This window comes from Prionailurus bengalensis, chromosome B1, assembly GCF_016509475.1.
Source record: "Prionailurus bengalensis isolate Pbe53 chromosome B1, Fcat_Pben_1.1_paternal_pri, whole genome shotgun sequence".
Taxonomy (NCBI): Eukaryota; Metazoa; Chordata; class Mammalia; order Carnivora; family Felidae; genus Prionailurus; species Prionailurus bengalensis.
The window spans coordinates 122,179,499-122,196,840 of NC_057344.1; the positions used below are offsets into that span (position 1 = coordinate 122,179,499).

The following is a 17,342-nucleotide window of genomic DNA, read 5'->3' on the forward strand; positions in this document are numbered from 1 at the left end:
AAAATTAATTCCCCTAAACTTTCTGAATGAGGAAATAATCGTAGTATTTATCCCCAGACCTTCTGCTTCTGAAAACAAAAAGCTATTTGGGGTCTTGAGAGATTAGCTTCAGTTCATGGACGATACCTAATAACTTCCAGAAAATCTGGGCATTTACCTTTGGCTCAATGCACAGTCACCATAATAAATGGCTTCAGATCTCCCAGGGGAGTCTTGGGAAAGATTTACAGGATTGATAGTTCCATATTATAATGTCTTTCTACAAAGAGACCTGGACTTCTCCTTAGTTAAGAGACTTGAGGTATTTGAACCAATTTAGATTTGAACAAATTTAGAAATTGTATAGAAGGCATGAGATCCACTTCAAAAATGTGAATTAGGTTTCTTTACTGTGGGCCAAAACTTTTTCCTCTTCTATATGTCAAGCAGTCCATTAGTAGGCTGCCATATATTTTATTACTAGGGACTCCCTCATCAATTAAACATTGTCACAGATTCCTCAAATCCAAATTCCATGATTACCATTCAAGTCCTATGGCTTATTATAGCAATAGCATCCACCACTTCTTCTACAATTAATTGCTAGTAATGTCCTCTATAATTCTGCGATTCCTACTAGTCACATTAAGATCAGTGTACCCAATTACATTGCATCATCCCCTTCATTACCTCTGATCCAAGAGGAGCCATCATAGATCTTTCCATACTGTTATCCCTCACACCAATGCATTTCTTTTTTCATTATCATTTTTTAATGTTTATTTTTGAAAGATAGAGAGACAGAGCATGGGCAGGGGAGGGGCAGAGAGAGAGAGGGAGACACAGAATCTGAAGCAGGCTCCAGGCTCTGAGCTGTCAGCATAGAGCCCAATACGGGGCTCGAACTCACAAACTATAAGATCATGACCTGAGATGAAGTCAGATGTTCAACCGACTGAGCCACCCAGGCAGCCCTGATGCAATTCTTAATGCTTTGGTGAATGATGGGTCCTCTGGGTCCTCCCAAAGGGTAAGACAAGGCAGTGGCTAAGCAGTTTTATTTATAATATATTTATTCCAATATTTCCATCTTCCTAAGCCTTTAGACTCTGTCCTCTGCAATATGCCAAGTGAGTTCTATGTATGAATATAGAATTCAATTAAGAAACCTAGTAGACTATTAGTGCATTTCCAGGTCCTGGAGATAACATTTACATCTAACTTCCAGGTAAGTGGACCCACATAAATGACTCTGACCTGGTCCAACATATAGTTTTTTCCCTTGCTACAGAACCTTTAGAATTCCACACAATTGCATCTGCTGATACAGATTAGCCAATTCTTCTGTCCTTTTCTATATGCACTTTCCTCCTGGAGGCAGGTCTTGAGCTTCTCGAACTGTGCTATGTTGCTAAAAAAAAAAAATTCTCATTTTAGGTCTAGAAAGAATGACAAGGCCTGAGGTTGGGTTGTGAGAAAAACTAACATTAGGTTATGAGGCAACCACCTTAGGTTCAATAACTACAGAGTTTTTATGCAGAAGAGCATTACTTAGAGGAAGGGTATGAGGCAGACACTACCTCCCTAGGCAAGAAAATTTCAGGAGAATTTTGAGGGTCAAAATCCTCAGCCCAGTATGTGTTCAAATGTCCCAATCCCCTGCTTCAGGGTACAGGTCCTTTTCTACCAGTTGCCATAGAAGAGAAACCTGGCAGGCTTCAGTATTTAACTCTGCAATCCTTCATCCCTTACAACCAGATCCTGGGCTTGTGCCTTAGCCAAATATATCCTGCAACAGTAGGAGATAAGGAATTCCTTCAAATCTTTCATAGAGGCCATCTGGTTCTCCACGTGTGTTATATAAGTTTATATCTCTTATTTCCCCCCCTAATAAGTAAGCTATTGAGGGAGAGAAGAAACCAGCTCACTTGCAATCTTTATAGTCCCTATTGTTGCCACAGTGATCTCCCACTGCCGTGTCCCCCATCTGCATATCATTTATATCACCATCAGTGATAATCTGGGTAACAGAAATGCCTTTTCATTACATGGAGTGCCTATGTCCCACCTTCTCCTGGCAAGATGATTCTCAATGTGTTCTATTAATTTAAGAGAAACTCATTGTCAGAATCCCAGTTTGCAGGCCTATTACCTTACAGTACCAATAAATGCTAAATATAATGGTAATTATTGTGTCACTCAGGGTCATTGCAGGATGGCATATTCAAATTAGGACAATTCAAGCCTAATTACAAAAGGACAGTTTGCTAAGATGAGACATAGAGGGAATCACAAGTAACAGTGCATTATTCCAAGTTTTGTTACCATCCATAGTCCAATGATGTCAATGAAGGGAGTAATCAGAATCTAAATGTTGACAGACAAGTGTAAAAGGTCACCTCCAGAGGATCTGGCGAAAGAGCATTACAGGAAAAAGAAACAAAAAGTGTAGAGGACCAAGACTATAGCATGCCTGGCATTATGGAGGAAGAGCAAGCAGGCTACTATCTGGAACAGAATACAAAAGAGCCTGTTAGGAAGTGAGGACAGAGGTGAGGGAGGCTGTAGGCACTCCAAAATTTGTAGGTCATTTTAAGGGCTTTGTTTTACTGTCCCTATTTTCAGAAAATCCCAGAAGGTTTGAGCAGAGGGGTGCCACAACCTGATTTACATTTTAGAAGAACCATGGCAGAAACTCTATGCTGTAAACAAACAGGGGGACCAGTTAGAATATTATTATAATAATTAAGATGAAAGGTGACGGTGGCTGGGACCAGTGGCACAAAGTGGTCACACAGAGGGGTCCGATTTCAGGTACATTTTGAAAAGTAAATCTGATAGGAATTGCTGAGAGAGGTGAATATTGGCTGTGAGATAGGAAGGAAGAAAGAATAGCTCCAAGTTTTGGACTGAGTACCTCAAGAATGAAGTTGCCATTCAGAGTTGGAGAAGCCTTTGGAAGTATCAGGTTTAGTGGGGGTTAACAAGAATTCTATTTTGGACATGTTAGTCTCAAGAAGATTTTAGACACCAAGTGGAGGTGTGAATCAGGCAACTGGGTATATAACCTGGAGTTCAGAGGAAAGGTCTAAGCCAGAGATATAAATATGGGAGTGTCAGCACATCGATGGTATTTGAAGCCATGATACCAGACGAGATCACCCAGGGAGTGAAAATCAATAGGGAAGAGCACCATAAATTTGAAATATGAATCAATCCCTGAGCAAATTTTATCCCAATATGATTATTCTGAGGATCTTTAAAATTGTGGAAGGTTGGAGACTACTCTGTTTCTCAACGGAATTATATAAAACCCTTATTTAAGGGTGTTAAGGCATCATGACCAAGTTGATAAAGAAATACACGGATAGGAGAGAAATACCATCTCTTTGGACTTACGTTTCTTTATTCCTTCAGGTTTCACATATTTAAAATATGCCAGAAATACCTCATCGAGTAAAGGTATCATCAAGTCACAGCCAGTGCTTACCTGTAGGTCTTTTGTAGGAAAATCTTTTGTCTGGGTTAAACCCAAAGTAGTTTCTCAATATTTTCTTCAGCAATCCCTTGGAGGCCACAGGAGGAGAGAATTCATCTGTATCCATCACAGACAGTGGCTATGCTCATAATATGTCCCCTCCTAAAATCTCCAAGACCCAAAAGCAGACAGTGCATAAGAATTATGTACAACACCCCGAACCAATGCCTTCAATGGTATTGTCCCGAGGGGATCTGAACTGTGAGCCTGTTAATCTAACATTCTGATATGTATATGGAAAAGTCGCTCCTGCACAGATTGTTCCAATACATGTTTTGATAGCTGGTAATCACAATGTTCCATGCCATTCCTGTCCTGGTGCTTGCCCTAGTTTGCATTTAGGAGATAACAAGGCATGGATATTAAACGACTTGTCAAGAGTCAGACAGCAAGCCAGAAATTCTACTCCTGGATTTACCGCCTTGCCTTTTCACTGCAACAGGGGATAACTTCGAAACCACACACAAGCACCACCAAATATCAGTTTTACACACGCTAATAAAACTGGGAGCAGTTTTGAAGCCAGTTTTATTTTGAACCCTTGTTCCCAGTGGCCCTTTAGCCTTAAAATTTTTTTTTGGGGCGCCTGGGTGGCGCAGTCGGTTAAGCGTCCGACTTCAGCCAGGTCACGATCTCGCGGTCCATGAGTTCGAGCCCCGCGTCGGGCTCTGGGCTGATGGCTCAGAGCCTGGAGCCTGCTTCCAATTCTGTGTCTCCTTCTCTCTCTGCCCCTCCCCCGTTCATGCTCTGTCTCTCTCTGTCCCCAAAATAAATAAACGTTAAAAAAAAAAAATTAAAAAAAAAAAAAAAAAAATTTTTGAGTATTACTTTCCCAATGTTGAAAGATAATGGAGAAAGAGCACAGAAATAAACCCCAGCTGAAACTAAAAAAATTTTAAGTATATCAAGCAATATACAGCTACACAGAGTCATTTACTGGAGGGTTGTCAGGGCATACCATATGTTATTTTGTGGCCATTTAGAAATGATATAGAAATAATCATTTTTCTTCGGCCGGTCTAAGGGGTTGTAGCTCGTAAGAGTACAAAGAGCACTCCACTAGGCAGCTGAGGACTTCTGGGGCCCCTTGGGTATCTGCATCACCTGAGCCAAACTCCGCTTCCCCAGGAGTATAACAAGGCTCGAATGCCTGCTCTGTCAGCCCTACGAGCATCTGTGAAGATCAGGCCAGATATTGCATGTTGAAATGTAAGCACAAAAGCAATAACAATACAAATAAGAGTATAGTAGATGACATCGGATGCTTTGCGCGAGTTACTGCTGTAAGGGCATGTCCTTCATTCCTCCCGGCAGCCTCATGTTGCATGCAAGTATTACTTTACTTGCATTGATCTATTTCATACCTAACATGCGAGGGTGCTGGGAATGAATGACTCTTGATGCTGCTCTTACTTGGCCGTCAAAACTGCATCGTGACCACATTTCTCAGTCATCTAGACACTGTTCAGTGATGAGCCAGTTCTAAAGGGGCCAGGGAGTGCATCAGCAGCCTCTAACCTACAAGCTGGTTGTGACTGAGGCAGACTCAGAACTGCACACAGGAGTTAAAGCTTATTGGTCACAGTGTAGTGAAGCTAGAAGCAGCTGATATAGTGAGTTAGTTAGAAAATCAGTTTCAAAGCTGTGTTTGTATAGCAATCACGCCACATTTGTGCCCAATGAGGAATACGTGTACAATATATGCAACGTACACTTAATGAAAATAATGTACACACAGTGGAGAAGGTATATAGAATGCAAATTAAATGCAGCCAAATTTTCTTAAAAGCTTCTATTCACGCTCTACAAAAGAGAGAAAAACGGCAGTTGTCCACATCCAAGTAGCTATTTGGGAGGTAAAGGTTGATAGTGATTTTACAGAGATAGAATGCAACTTGACCCACCCTCTTAGCATGACTGTTGGGTTGGACTGTATTCAGGCAGGTGGTGTGCAGGGATAAGCCTCCCCATTTCCTTCTCTTCTCTTAGCTTCTCCTTTTCTAATCTTGTTTCTCTTCTTCCCTCTTTCCTCTCTTTTACTTTTATTTGCCTTTTCTTCTCTTTCTCTTCTCTCCTCTTCAACTAGTTCTCCCATCTCTTCTCTCACACTGCTAGCCTCTCTACATACTCCTCATTTCCCCTTCCTTATCTCCCTTCCTCCTCTTCTCTCCCTTGCTCCCCCTCCTCCCACCATTTCCTCACCTCCATCATGTTGTTTGGGCTTCTGTCTCAACTTACTAGACCAACCCCGTTTCCTACTGATCTGGGAGTCTTTCTTCCCACTCTACCTAGATTTTGCCAGAGTCTTCCCTGCTCCTACAGCCTGACTGGCTTCCTAACAGGAGAGCATTGTTTAACTGAGGCCACAATAAAATCCTCTGCCCAGGGTCTCTCACATTGCCCCACTCCACACAGCAGATGGAACTCCTAGATCCCAACATTGGCACGAACCATCCCTGACCTCCCCATATCTCTGGGACTTAGAGCACTGGCCAACCCCAAGGCCCCTGAGAGCCCAACCTCTGTAGACAGGTCAACTTCCCCCCCCCCCCACTATCTCTGACCTGATTCTGCCATTCCCAACCCCTGCCCTCTTGTGGTCTGTCACTGAGGTTCCCACATGTTCTAAATTTAGGCATTCCCAAGTTAAAACACTCACCTTGGAGAAGGTGATAATCCTATTGAGAAGACAGCACAAGTATGTAGAAACTGACAACACAAAGGAAAGATGAGAACAAGTTTGGGATTCTAGAAACCAAAAAGAGTACAAAGGAGAGGGGATTAATATAAGCTTAAAGATACTTCACAAAGGAGATAGAGCCTGAAATAAAATTTGGATTTGTAGGGTTTGGTTAAACAGAGAAGCTGGTGGAGAGCATGCCAGAAAGATATAATATAAAAGGGGGTATAAAGATCAGAACATGGGGGCGCCTGGGTGGCGCAGTTGGTTAAGCGTCCGACTTCAGCCAGGTCACGATCTCGCGGTCCGTGAGTTCGAGCCCCGCGTCGGGCTCTGGGCTGATGGCTCAGAGCCTGGAGCCTGTTTCCGATTCTGTGTCTCCCTCTCTCTCTGCCCCTCCCCCGTTCATGCTCTGTCTCTCTCTGTCCCAAAAATAAATAAACGTTGAAAAAAAAAATTTAAAAAAAAAAAAAAAAAGATCAGAACATGTATGGCATCTGGAGGGAACAGTTTATCTTATAATTTACATGTCTCTGACATCAGGATCTGCTGGGTACCCAAAAATGGGCCCATGAAGAGGGGAAGTCATACAGAAATGAGTGGATACAGACCACAGAGACAAGCCAAAGGAAACTCTCTCCTAGCAACCCCAACCTCCCTCTTCAAAGGTCCTGGCATACCATAACATTCATGAGGAAATGGTGAAGCTGGATCTTCTCTAATGTGGCCCCATTCTGCATTGTCTGATTTTAGGGGGGAGTCCATGGTAAAGACTCATAGCCAATGAGCAAGAGTCGTGATTCCAGAAAACATTTTCCAGGCTGATAAAGACCCCAGCTAGTGACTAGGAATCCAAGGAGCATTCAGTCATCCAGGGGACATTTACTGAAAGTCTAACAATATCTTAGAGTATTAGTCATACAAAGATGAATGCTTTGGCCCTTATCTTGAGGTATTTCACAGGCTAGTAGGGTGGGAATGGGATAGGACTGAAACAGAATCTTATTAGAAGTATATAGGGGCACCTGGGTGGCTCAGTCAGTTAAGCATCCAACCTCGGTGCAGGTCGATCTCACAGTTCATGAGTTCGAGCCCCACGTTGGGCTCTGTGCTGACAGCTCAAAGCCTGAAGCCTGCTTCCGATTCTGTGGCTCCTCTCTCTCTTCTTCTTTCCTACTTGCTCTCTCTTTCTCTCTCTCTCTCAAAAATAAATACACATTAAAACAATTCTTTAAAAAGAAATCTATATACAAACAGGAAATTACGGTAGGAGTGAAGGGGTAGCTGGACTGCTCTTGGATCCCTTGCTGCTTTGGATTCCTTGCCAGAATTCCCAGCAGCGGCCTAGTGGAAAAATACGATATTGTACCCAAATAATATATTCAGGTAACCGAAGATGAGAATGATGAGCCTGTTGAAATACCATCAGAAGACCATGAGACATTGCTGCTTTCCATGGTCACAGCCCAGTTTCCAGGGGCATGTGGACCACGCTACAGCAATCCAGCGTCTCAGTGGATGAGAGGTGTCCAGCTGGTAGAAGGAATTCTGCATGCCCCGATCCTGGCTGGGGGAATCTGGCATATGTTGTCAACTATCCCAAAGATAACAAGAGAAAAATGGATGAGACAGATGCTTTATCAGCAGGGCAAGTGAAAAGAGCTGTCCAGAAAAGGTCTAACTTAATAATGTTGGGCCTCCCATGAAAAACAACTGAACAGGATCTAAAAGAATATTTTAGTGCCTTTGGAGAAGTTCTTATGGTTCAGGTCAAGAAAGACATTAAAACTAGCCATTCAAAGGGGTTTGGCTTTGTTCATTTTCCGGAATATAAAACCTAGGTAAAAATAATGCCACAGAGACACATGATGGATGGATGAAAGTGTCACTATAAACTTCCTCATTCTAAGTAAAGCCCACGGAAGGCTTTGAGAAGCAGGAAGGTGTCTGATGGGCATCGTGAGGGGACATGACTGCTGAGGAGCTGCGGCAGTTCTTCAGCCAGTACGGGGAGGTGGTTGGTGTCTTTAGTCCCAAACCGTTCAGGGCTTTTGCCTTTGCCACACTGGCAGATGATCAGGTGGCCCAGTCTCTTTGTGGAGGGGACTTGATCATTAAAGGACCCGGTGTCCACATAGCCGATGCTGAACTTAAGCACAACAGCAACGGACAGTTAAAAGTGGAAGATCTGGTGGCAATCCAGGGGGCTTTGGGAATCAGGGTGGATTTGGTAACAGGAGAGGGGGTGGAGCTGGTTTGAGAAACGATGAAGGTAGGAATATGGGTGCAAGGATGAACCCTGGCGCTTCTAGCATTAATCCAGCAGTGACGCTGCAGCCCCAGCAGCACCGTAGAGCTGCTAGGGTATGATGGGCACGTTCGTCCCCAGTTCAGGCCCATCGGGTGAGAACCGAATCCAGGGTAACATGCAGAGGGAGCCAAGTCAGGCCTTTGGTTCTGAAAATAACTCCTCTAAGCAATTCTCATTCAGGTGCAGCAATTGGCTGGGGCTCTGCATTACATGCAAAGTCAGGCAGAGGTTTCAGTGGACGCTTTGGCTCAAGTGTGGATTCTAAATCTTCTGGCTGAGGAATGTAGACAGTGGGGTTGGTATAGGCTGGCGGGAATTCAAATGTTTCCAAACATATGTTAAGCATAATGTAAAATACAGATGCACTAAGACTTCTCAAAATTGGTTTGTTCAGTGTGGAGTATATTCTGGAGTATTTTTTTTTTTTTACCTTTTTCTGTAGAAAAAGAGGAAAAGCTAAAGGACTTTTAGAAGTGTTGTTACAAAAGGTAGAAATATTGAATGTTTACAAGTGAATTGCTATTTGCCCGATTGGTAAGAACCAACACGCTGTAATTGATATCAAAAGGTTTCTCCTCTAGGGGCCCCTGGGTGGCTCAGTCAGTTAAGTGTCTGACTCTGGCTCATGATCTCCTGGTTTGTGAGTTCGAGCCCTGTGTCTGACTCTGTGCTGACAGCTCAGAGCCTGGAGCCTGCTTAGGATTCTGTGTCTCCCTCTCCCTCTGCCTGCCTCTCTCTCTCTCTCTCTCTCTCTCAAAAAAATAAAATATTAAGAAAAAACTTTTTTTAATTTTTTTTTAAAAAAGGTTTCTCCTATAATATTTTATCCCTGTGCTTGTTAAGTGAATTCTTCGCATGTTCAAAATGGAAACCATTGATTAGAACTACATGATTTTCAAAAATAAATAAATAAATAATAAATAAATAAGAACTACATTATTTTCTCCTTGCTTTACTTTGAACCCCACCATATAGACTTTTTCCTTAAGAAAATCTTTTCTGGCGATCACGCTGTCACCGTGTTTAGTTCTTTTGTTTTTTTCACACTTGTCTCCCTTCATATGCAAAAGTACGATATGAAGCCTTCATTTAATCTTTGCAGTTCATCGCATTTCAAATGTTTGTGGAGGAAGCACTTCATTGCAAATAGTGCTGTAAATACTCTGCCACGGGAATATCTCTGTCTACTTGCTTTCTGAATCAAGAATCTGTCACTGCCCTGCACAGGCTGTGTCTTTGACAGCGGGCGTCCCATTTTTATCCGCTACTCTTTTTTTTTTTTTTTTTTTTTCAACGTTTATTTATTTTTGGGACAGAGAGAGACAGAGCTTGCTTGAACGGGGGAGGGGCAGAGAGAGAGGGAGACACAGAATCGGAAACAGGCTCCAGGCTCTGAGCCATCAGCCCAGAGCCCCACGCGGGGCTCGAACCCACGGACCGCGAGATCGTGACCTGGCTGAAGTCCGACGCTTAACCGACTGCGCCACCCAGGCGCCCCAATCCGCTACTCTTTATTTCACGAAGTCGTATCAATGCTATGAACACAGGGCTGTGCTATGGAACCAGAAGGCTGTAGGAACTTCTGAAACTTTGTGTGGGATTGATGGCGGTGCCAAGGCTTCAAAGGCCAGTATGAGCAAGAACAGGAGAGAGCCATGCAGCCCATGCATAACGGATATTTTTCAACTTGGTGAGATATTCTCTCTCCATCCTATGGCTTTGGTGACAGAGTGTGCAGATGGCAATGATAGCAAATAACGTACGAATGTTTTTTGCATTCAAAGGACGTCCGCGTCTGTTGGAGACCTTCAGTGAGTTTTGTTCTTAGATACCCCGTGTTGGTTGAATGTCTTAAGTGAAATGATACTGGTATCTCCCCCACCCCTTTGTCAACTGCTGTGAAGGCTGAGGGGTAGGGGGTCTTTTCTGTTACTGATCTGTAAGTGCGGTCACGGAAACTGAAGCTGGTGGGCTGAGAACTTGAACTGAGCTTGTGGTGTGCTTTGCAGGAGTACTTGTTAGTAGAGTTCACCAGGGAGCTTAGGGGTGTCACAAAGAAGGGTTGAAGTCCTAACGTCTGCTAGCGACCCATAAGAATGCTGTTGGATGCAGTTCTGTGTTCTGTGCTCGCATGCTTTTTATAAGAATTGTTAATGTTGGGGATGCCTGGGTGGCTCAATCGGTTAAGTGTCTCTCAATTTTGGCTCAGGTCACGGTCTTGTGGTTCGCGAGTTCGAGCTCCACATCAGGCTCTGCGCTGACAGTGCGGAGTCTGCTTAGGATTCTCTCTCTCTCTCCTTCTCTCTCTGCCCCTACCCTGCTCTTATGCTCTCTCACTCTCTCTCTAAATTAATTAATTAATTAATTAATTACAAAAGAGTTGTTCATGTTGGAAGTTCTTACATAAAGCTGATTTAAATAACTAAAAAAACAAGAAATTATCATTCAGTTTACCTTGGAAGAAGAAAAGAAGAAAATTTACCTAGGCTATGGACTGAGGAAGTGATTCTAGAAGAATTGACATCTGACTTGGATCTTCAAAGATGCGTCAGTTTGATTGACTAAGACATTGTAGGCAAAAGCACAATATCAGCAAAGTCCTAAAGACAAGAAAAATGTATAAACAAGAAGCTGTATGTTGCTAGGATGCACTTATAGGCATAAAATTGAGAAAGATTATCAGGGCAAATCAGAAACAGAAGAAGAAAGAACCAAAGACCAGGGAGAAGAGATTGGCTGGAAAGGGATGGGTTCTAAGTTGGCTCGAGTGCAACAGGAAAATACAGGGCAGATTCTCAAGGGGCATGAAAAGACAGATGTTTGTGAACACCTGGGCACTCAAGGGCTCACACCAGGCAGTTAATACTTAGAGAAATGGAATAATTCCTATTCCAGAAGAATGATGTTCCATATATACATGCCAAACTTCATACTTACAGATGGAGAGCCAGAGGAGTGCAGGGATCACAGCTTTTCAATACTACCTGCCAATCTGCTGAATTGGGGCCTGCAGAACTAACAATGTATATATTTTATATATTTATTTATATAAAAATAGTCACTACCCGAAAAATACGATTGGAGGTATAGGTGATGCCCTGATTTTGAAAACTCTTGGCCAGAATAAGAAGCTTTTATTTTTCTACAGACAAATGCCACTGACATCTCAACAAAATCCTGGACAAGGAGCCTCAGACTGAAGCTTCTACTAACAACTCTAGTCCAAGAAATGTAGTTTAGACATGTCTTATTTCCTTAGGCCAAATGCACATAAAGCTGAATTTCTAAGTAAAAATTAAATAGAGGGATAGTATGTTTTATTAGCATTTTCACTATATAATCTCTTTGCCTTGCAACCTCTATCACCACTTTCCCCTGCTTGATTTGCAAGCATCCAGCTTAGGTATCATTTTTCAGCAACAGAGCCATAGCATGAAGTAAGGTACCCTGTGCTCAGGTACCTTTTCCACTTAGTAGACATGAAAACTACCTCTTCTATCTTAAAGTTCAGAGTTATTTTAAATTAAAAGGAATAAAAATCCAGAATGCCTTGAATTCCTCAGTAGAAATATGCTACATGGGTGTGAAGCCCCTAAATTGTATGTGTCTCCTCTTCTGTAGCCTAACAGCTGGCACAGAAATGGAAAAGGATTGACTTAGATCCAAATTAGGGTTGCTATGGACAGTAGGCTGGTCATCTGAGCGGAGATTTACAAAATTCTTGTTTGAAGGGTAAGAATACAGAACTGTCACCATTAATGCAGATATAACCATAATAATAAAAAGCAGCCACCATGCACGTTTTGTTGGACTCCTGCACGAATGCTGACTGAAAATCAGGTGATGCTACAAAGCCTCCTAAGACTTGGAACGTGGGCAGGAACCAGTTACTAGCTCACAGGATTGTTACAACACATGCAAATATAACATAAGTACTTTTATTATTTTCCTACTTACGTAAATAATTCTGTGTTTAGAAGCTTCATCTTGGCAAGATGAAGCCAGAATGCAATCTACAAGAGAGCAAGAATGCAATCTACAAGAGAGCAAGAATGCAATCTACGGGAGAGCAAGAATCAAATGCAGGATGTTCACCATAACATCCTACTTTCCGGTTTCAGTGATGTCTGGGTATCCTGTAATATCATCACATCCTCATTCAAGAATGAATAAAAAAGGGGTGTCTGGGTGGCTCAGTAGGTTAAGCGACCAACTCTCGATTTCAGCTCAGGTCGTGATCTCACGGTTGGTGGGACCGAGACCTGCATGGTTGGTGGGAGTGAGCCCTGTGTTGGACACTGCACAGTGTGGAGCCTGCTTAGGATTCTCTCTCTCCCTTTCTCTCTGCCCCTCCCCAACTTGAGGGTGCAGGCATGTTCCCATGCTCTCTTTCTCTCAAATTAAATGAACATTTTTTTAAAAAGGATGAATAAACAAAATCATTGATTTGAAATATATGTAATAAATCCTATTGTTAGACACTATCCTGCCTGGGCCTTGATAATGCCTGGAACACAACAGGCACCAGAACAGCTCTCATGGTTTGTCTTAAACTCCATGAGACCAGGGATCATTGTTTGCTTGCAACACTTAGCACGGCTCCCTGAATATGATAAATACTCACTACCTCCCCTACCAACTCGGGCAAACTTAGTGGACCTCTGAAAGATTAATGCAGGGTAGTTTGATCGAAATAACAACAAAATAAGATACTGATTTAAATTTTAACCCTGGATCCATGAATCCAGGCATGCATTAAGACTTTCTAGACCTCATTTTTTCTCATCAGCTCAGGACATAACCTCTAAACTCCCCCTCTTCCCATGGCCTCTTGAAATGCCCCTATTAATCAGAATTTGTTTAGGTCTCTAGGCAGAGAAAGACAGAGGCAGAAATATGATATATGTGTATATATGTATATTCCATGTACATACATGTGTGTATATATCATACTGTAGACCCTATGTTTCAGAAAAATGGTTAGCATCAATAGAAATGTATGCCCTTCAACCAAAATCAATTTTCCTCTCCTGACATCTATATACCAGTCCTGGCAAAAGATTTTCATTGGCCTTCCTTCAGTCATGACTCCACTCTTCAGAGGCATCAAGTAGCCTGGGATATAAGAGTAGGTCACATTTTCATCACTGTGGCAGGAAGGGAGCTGGGGGTGCTGGCACCTGGATGCCAAGTGAGTTGATTGAAAATATGTCCAGAACCACATGGGGAGTAGGGCAATTTCCTGAAAGAACAGATGCAGAGCAAACAAAAATAACATATGGCTCCTGCCATTGCTTTATAATCCCCTTTTTATGTTAATGAAGTTTTACTATTTAAAGTTTGTTCACATTCATTTTTTCATGATTATTTGATTCAACTTCATCTTTCAGTTGAATGGGAGCTCTGGCTAAACGTACAAGGTCTCAGGTAGCTAGAAAAGAAGCATTGCCAATCATCTCAGTTACGGGATCTGAAGCAATAGTCGTGCTCTCTAAAACAAGTGTTATAATATAAATGGTAATGTGGAACAGTGGAAAGAACATCGGCATTGAAATTAGGCTTTGTCTCTTATTAGCTGATGACCTTGAGCAACTTACTTAATGTCTCTGACCTTGTTTCCACATCTATAAATTATAGTAATACCCATTTCGTAGGATTTTCTCAGCTTGTGAAGGCATAGGATGTAAGGTACCAGAATTTTCCAAGTCTGGGCCATATTTCCATCATGGTGGCAAGAAGGGAACTGGTAATATATACATCACACATACACACACACACACACACACACACACACATATGAGAGAGAGAGAAAAAAAAATCGCTCACACATTTATGGAGGCTGAGAAGTCCTATGATCTGCTCTACAAGCTGAAGGTCCAGGAAAGTCAGTGATACAGTTTCAGTTCAAGTCCAAAGGCCTGAGAAGAGGAGAACCAATGATGTAAGTTCCAGTCTGAAGATAGAAAATGAATATGCATGCTCAAGCAGTCAGGCAGAGAGTAAATTCTCCCTTCCTCTATCTTTTTGTTCTATTCAGGCCTTCAGTGGCTTGGATGATGCCCACCCATGTTATGAAGACCAATCTGCTTTCTCAGTCTACAGATTCAAATGCTAATCCCAAATGAACAACACAGGAAACAACAGGTGTTGGTAAGGATGTGGAGAAAAAGGAACTCTCTTACACTGTTGGTGGAAATACAAACTGGTATAGCCATAGTAAGAAGGTTCCTCAAAAAATTAAAAATAGAACTACCCTATGACCCAGCAATTACACTACTAGGTGTTTGCACAAAAGATACAAAAATACTGATTTAAAGGGGCAGATGCACCCCAATGTTTATAGTGGCATGACAAACAATAGCCAAATTATGGAAAGAGCCCAAATGTCCATTGACTGATGAATGAATAATGAAGAACTGGTGTATATATATATATATATATATATACACAATGAATATTACTCAGCCCTCAAAAAGAATGAAATCTTGCCATTTGCAACAATGTGAATGGAGCTAGAGTGTATTATGCTAAGTGAAACAAGTCGGTCAGAGAAAGACAAATGATATCACTCATCTGTGTAATTTAAGAAACAAAACAGGTGAACATAGGGGAAGGAAAGAAAAAAAAGAGAAAGGGTGGCAAACCATAAGAGACTTTCTTAACTATAGTAAACAAATCAAGGGTTGCTGGAAGGGAGGTGAATGGAGGGGAAGGGCTAAATGGATGACGGGTATTAAGGAGGGCACTTGTGATGAGCACTTGGTGTTGTATGTAAGTGATGAATCACTAAATTCTACCCTTGAAACTGATGTTACACTATATGTTAACTAACTAGAATTTAAATAAAACCTTGGAAAAGAAAACAAAAAAAAAACACTAATCTCATCCAGAAACACTCTCACAGACATACACAGAAAATAATGGTTACCTGAGTATCTGGGGATTCCGTGCCCAGTATTAACACATAAAATTAACCATCACATCCACCCACTAATGGCTTCTCGGTCCATGTTGAAAAGTTCAACTGGAAGGGTTTATAGGAAAAAGTGGGTAGAGCCACCCTTGGCATATGTGACCTCCCAAGCAGTTTTGAAAAGCAATCAAATGGAATTTGTGATGAGGTTAAGACAAAGCCAGGTGGCCATATATGTCTAGAAAATGTAGCCTCAAAATTGAGACATGGCTCGAGAACCAGGAGCATTTCAGAAGCTTCTGGGTAAAGGTAACAGAATAATAGAACCAATGTCATATAAAAAATGTTCATCAAATGTTGGCCTTCTCAGAACATCTCATTTAAAACAGACCTCTTAGTTTGTTTTTCACTTTTTCCCCAGGACCTGGAACAATGTTGGGCCCGTAATGGACCCTCAGTAAATACATGTTAAATGAAAGGAAGAAAGAAAAGCACAGAGGAAGGAGGGAGAGAGAAGGAGAGAAATGTTCATGATTCAAATCAGAAAACCAGTAGAGAAGCAAACTGAGTTATATAATGGAGAATTCAACTGAAGCATTGTTCAGCTAAAAACAAACAAACAAATCTAATAAATCACTAACTCACTTTGCTGACAGTTAATTTTTAAGGCTAGGGATATGATGAAAGGCTGGTTTTAGGTATGAAGGAAACCATTAGCAGGTATCGTTTAAAGACAAATTTATTAAAGTGATAGTTAAATTGCATAATTGTACCTAGTGAATTCTTACTTCAAGTCCAAAAGAAAAACAAATGTATGGTACCCTGAGGCTAAAGAACTGAAATCTCCCTCATCTCTTAATAGAAAATCATCCTCAAACCATTTGCTTGGTGCCTCCTGTGGGCTAGATGGTGTTTGGCTCTAATCTTGGGAAGTAATTATTACTGCCCTCACCCTATAGGAGAAACGTTAAGGTAAAATGACTTATCCAATGTCGCTGAGCTAAGGGGTAGCATGAGGTTAAAGTCCAAAGCTACCTAATTTAAGGCCTAGACATCTTCCTTTATGAAATACAGCAGATATGCTGCCTCTGTGGGATAGAAGAGTGTTCTCTCAAACCTCTAAACATTAAGAGCCTAAAAACTCTATCAGGGCCTTATACACAGTATTGTTGAAAAGTTGCTTTCAAAATAAAGTGCTTTTATTTAAATCCTATTTGCCAATAGACTTTTATTATAACACTGAGCACACATTTCCATAGAAAAGCGAGGCCTAGGGCATAATAAAAACATTCTTACTCAAACAGAACTCTTTAAAAAATCATGTTCCAGATAAAGTTAATGTATAATGATAAAATATTCATGTAAACCGAGTCACCCAACTCAAACAAAGCACAGAAATCGCATTTATGTCTGACAGTGGTTCCGTGGGCTAAAAAAGAAAACAAAGGCCAGAAGCTCACTGCCTTCAAAGTTATTCTTCTATGAAATTCTCTTTCTGATAATGCCACATATAGCTCTCAGTGGCTGATACAGCTTTGTTTTTGTTTTTTTTTTTTCAACGTTTTTTATTTATTTTTGGGACAGAGAGAGACAGAGCATGAGCGGGGGAGGGGCAGAGAGAGAGGGAGACACAGAATCGGAAACAGGCTCCAGGCTCTGAGCCATCAGCCCAGAGCCTGACGCGGGGCTCGAACTCACAGACCGCGAGATGGTGACCCGGCTGATGACCCGGCTGAAGTCGGACGCTTAACCGACTGCGCCACCCAGGCGCCCATGATACAGCTTTGTTTTAAAGCACCTATAGAAGCTGCTGGTTTCTAGAAATAAATGTGGGGAACTGGGCTGCAGGGGGGAATAAGCCAGAAAAAAATCCAGAGGCTAAATTTCAAAATAAGTTGAAAGAGGATTAATGAGGAAATTG

General features: G+C 41.8%; 1 pseudogene; it reads left to right on the forward strand.

Annotated features, from left to right (window-relative positions):
• Window positions 1-7,577: 7,577 nt before the first annotated feature.
• On the forward strand, window positions 7,578-8,795 carry LOC122469119 (annotated as a pseudogene).
• The last annotated feature ends 8,547 nt before the right edge of the window (window positions 8,796-17,342 follow it).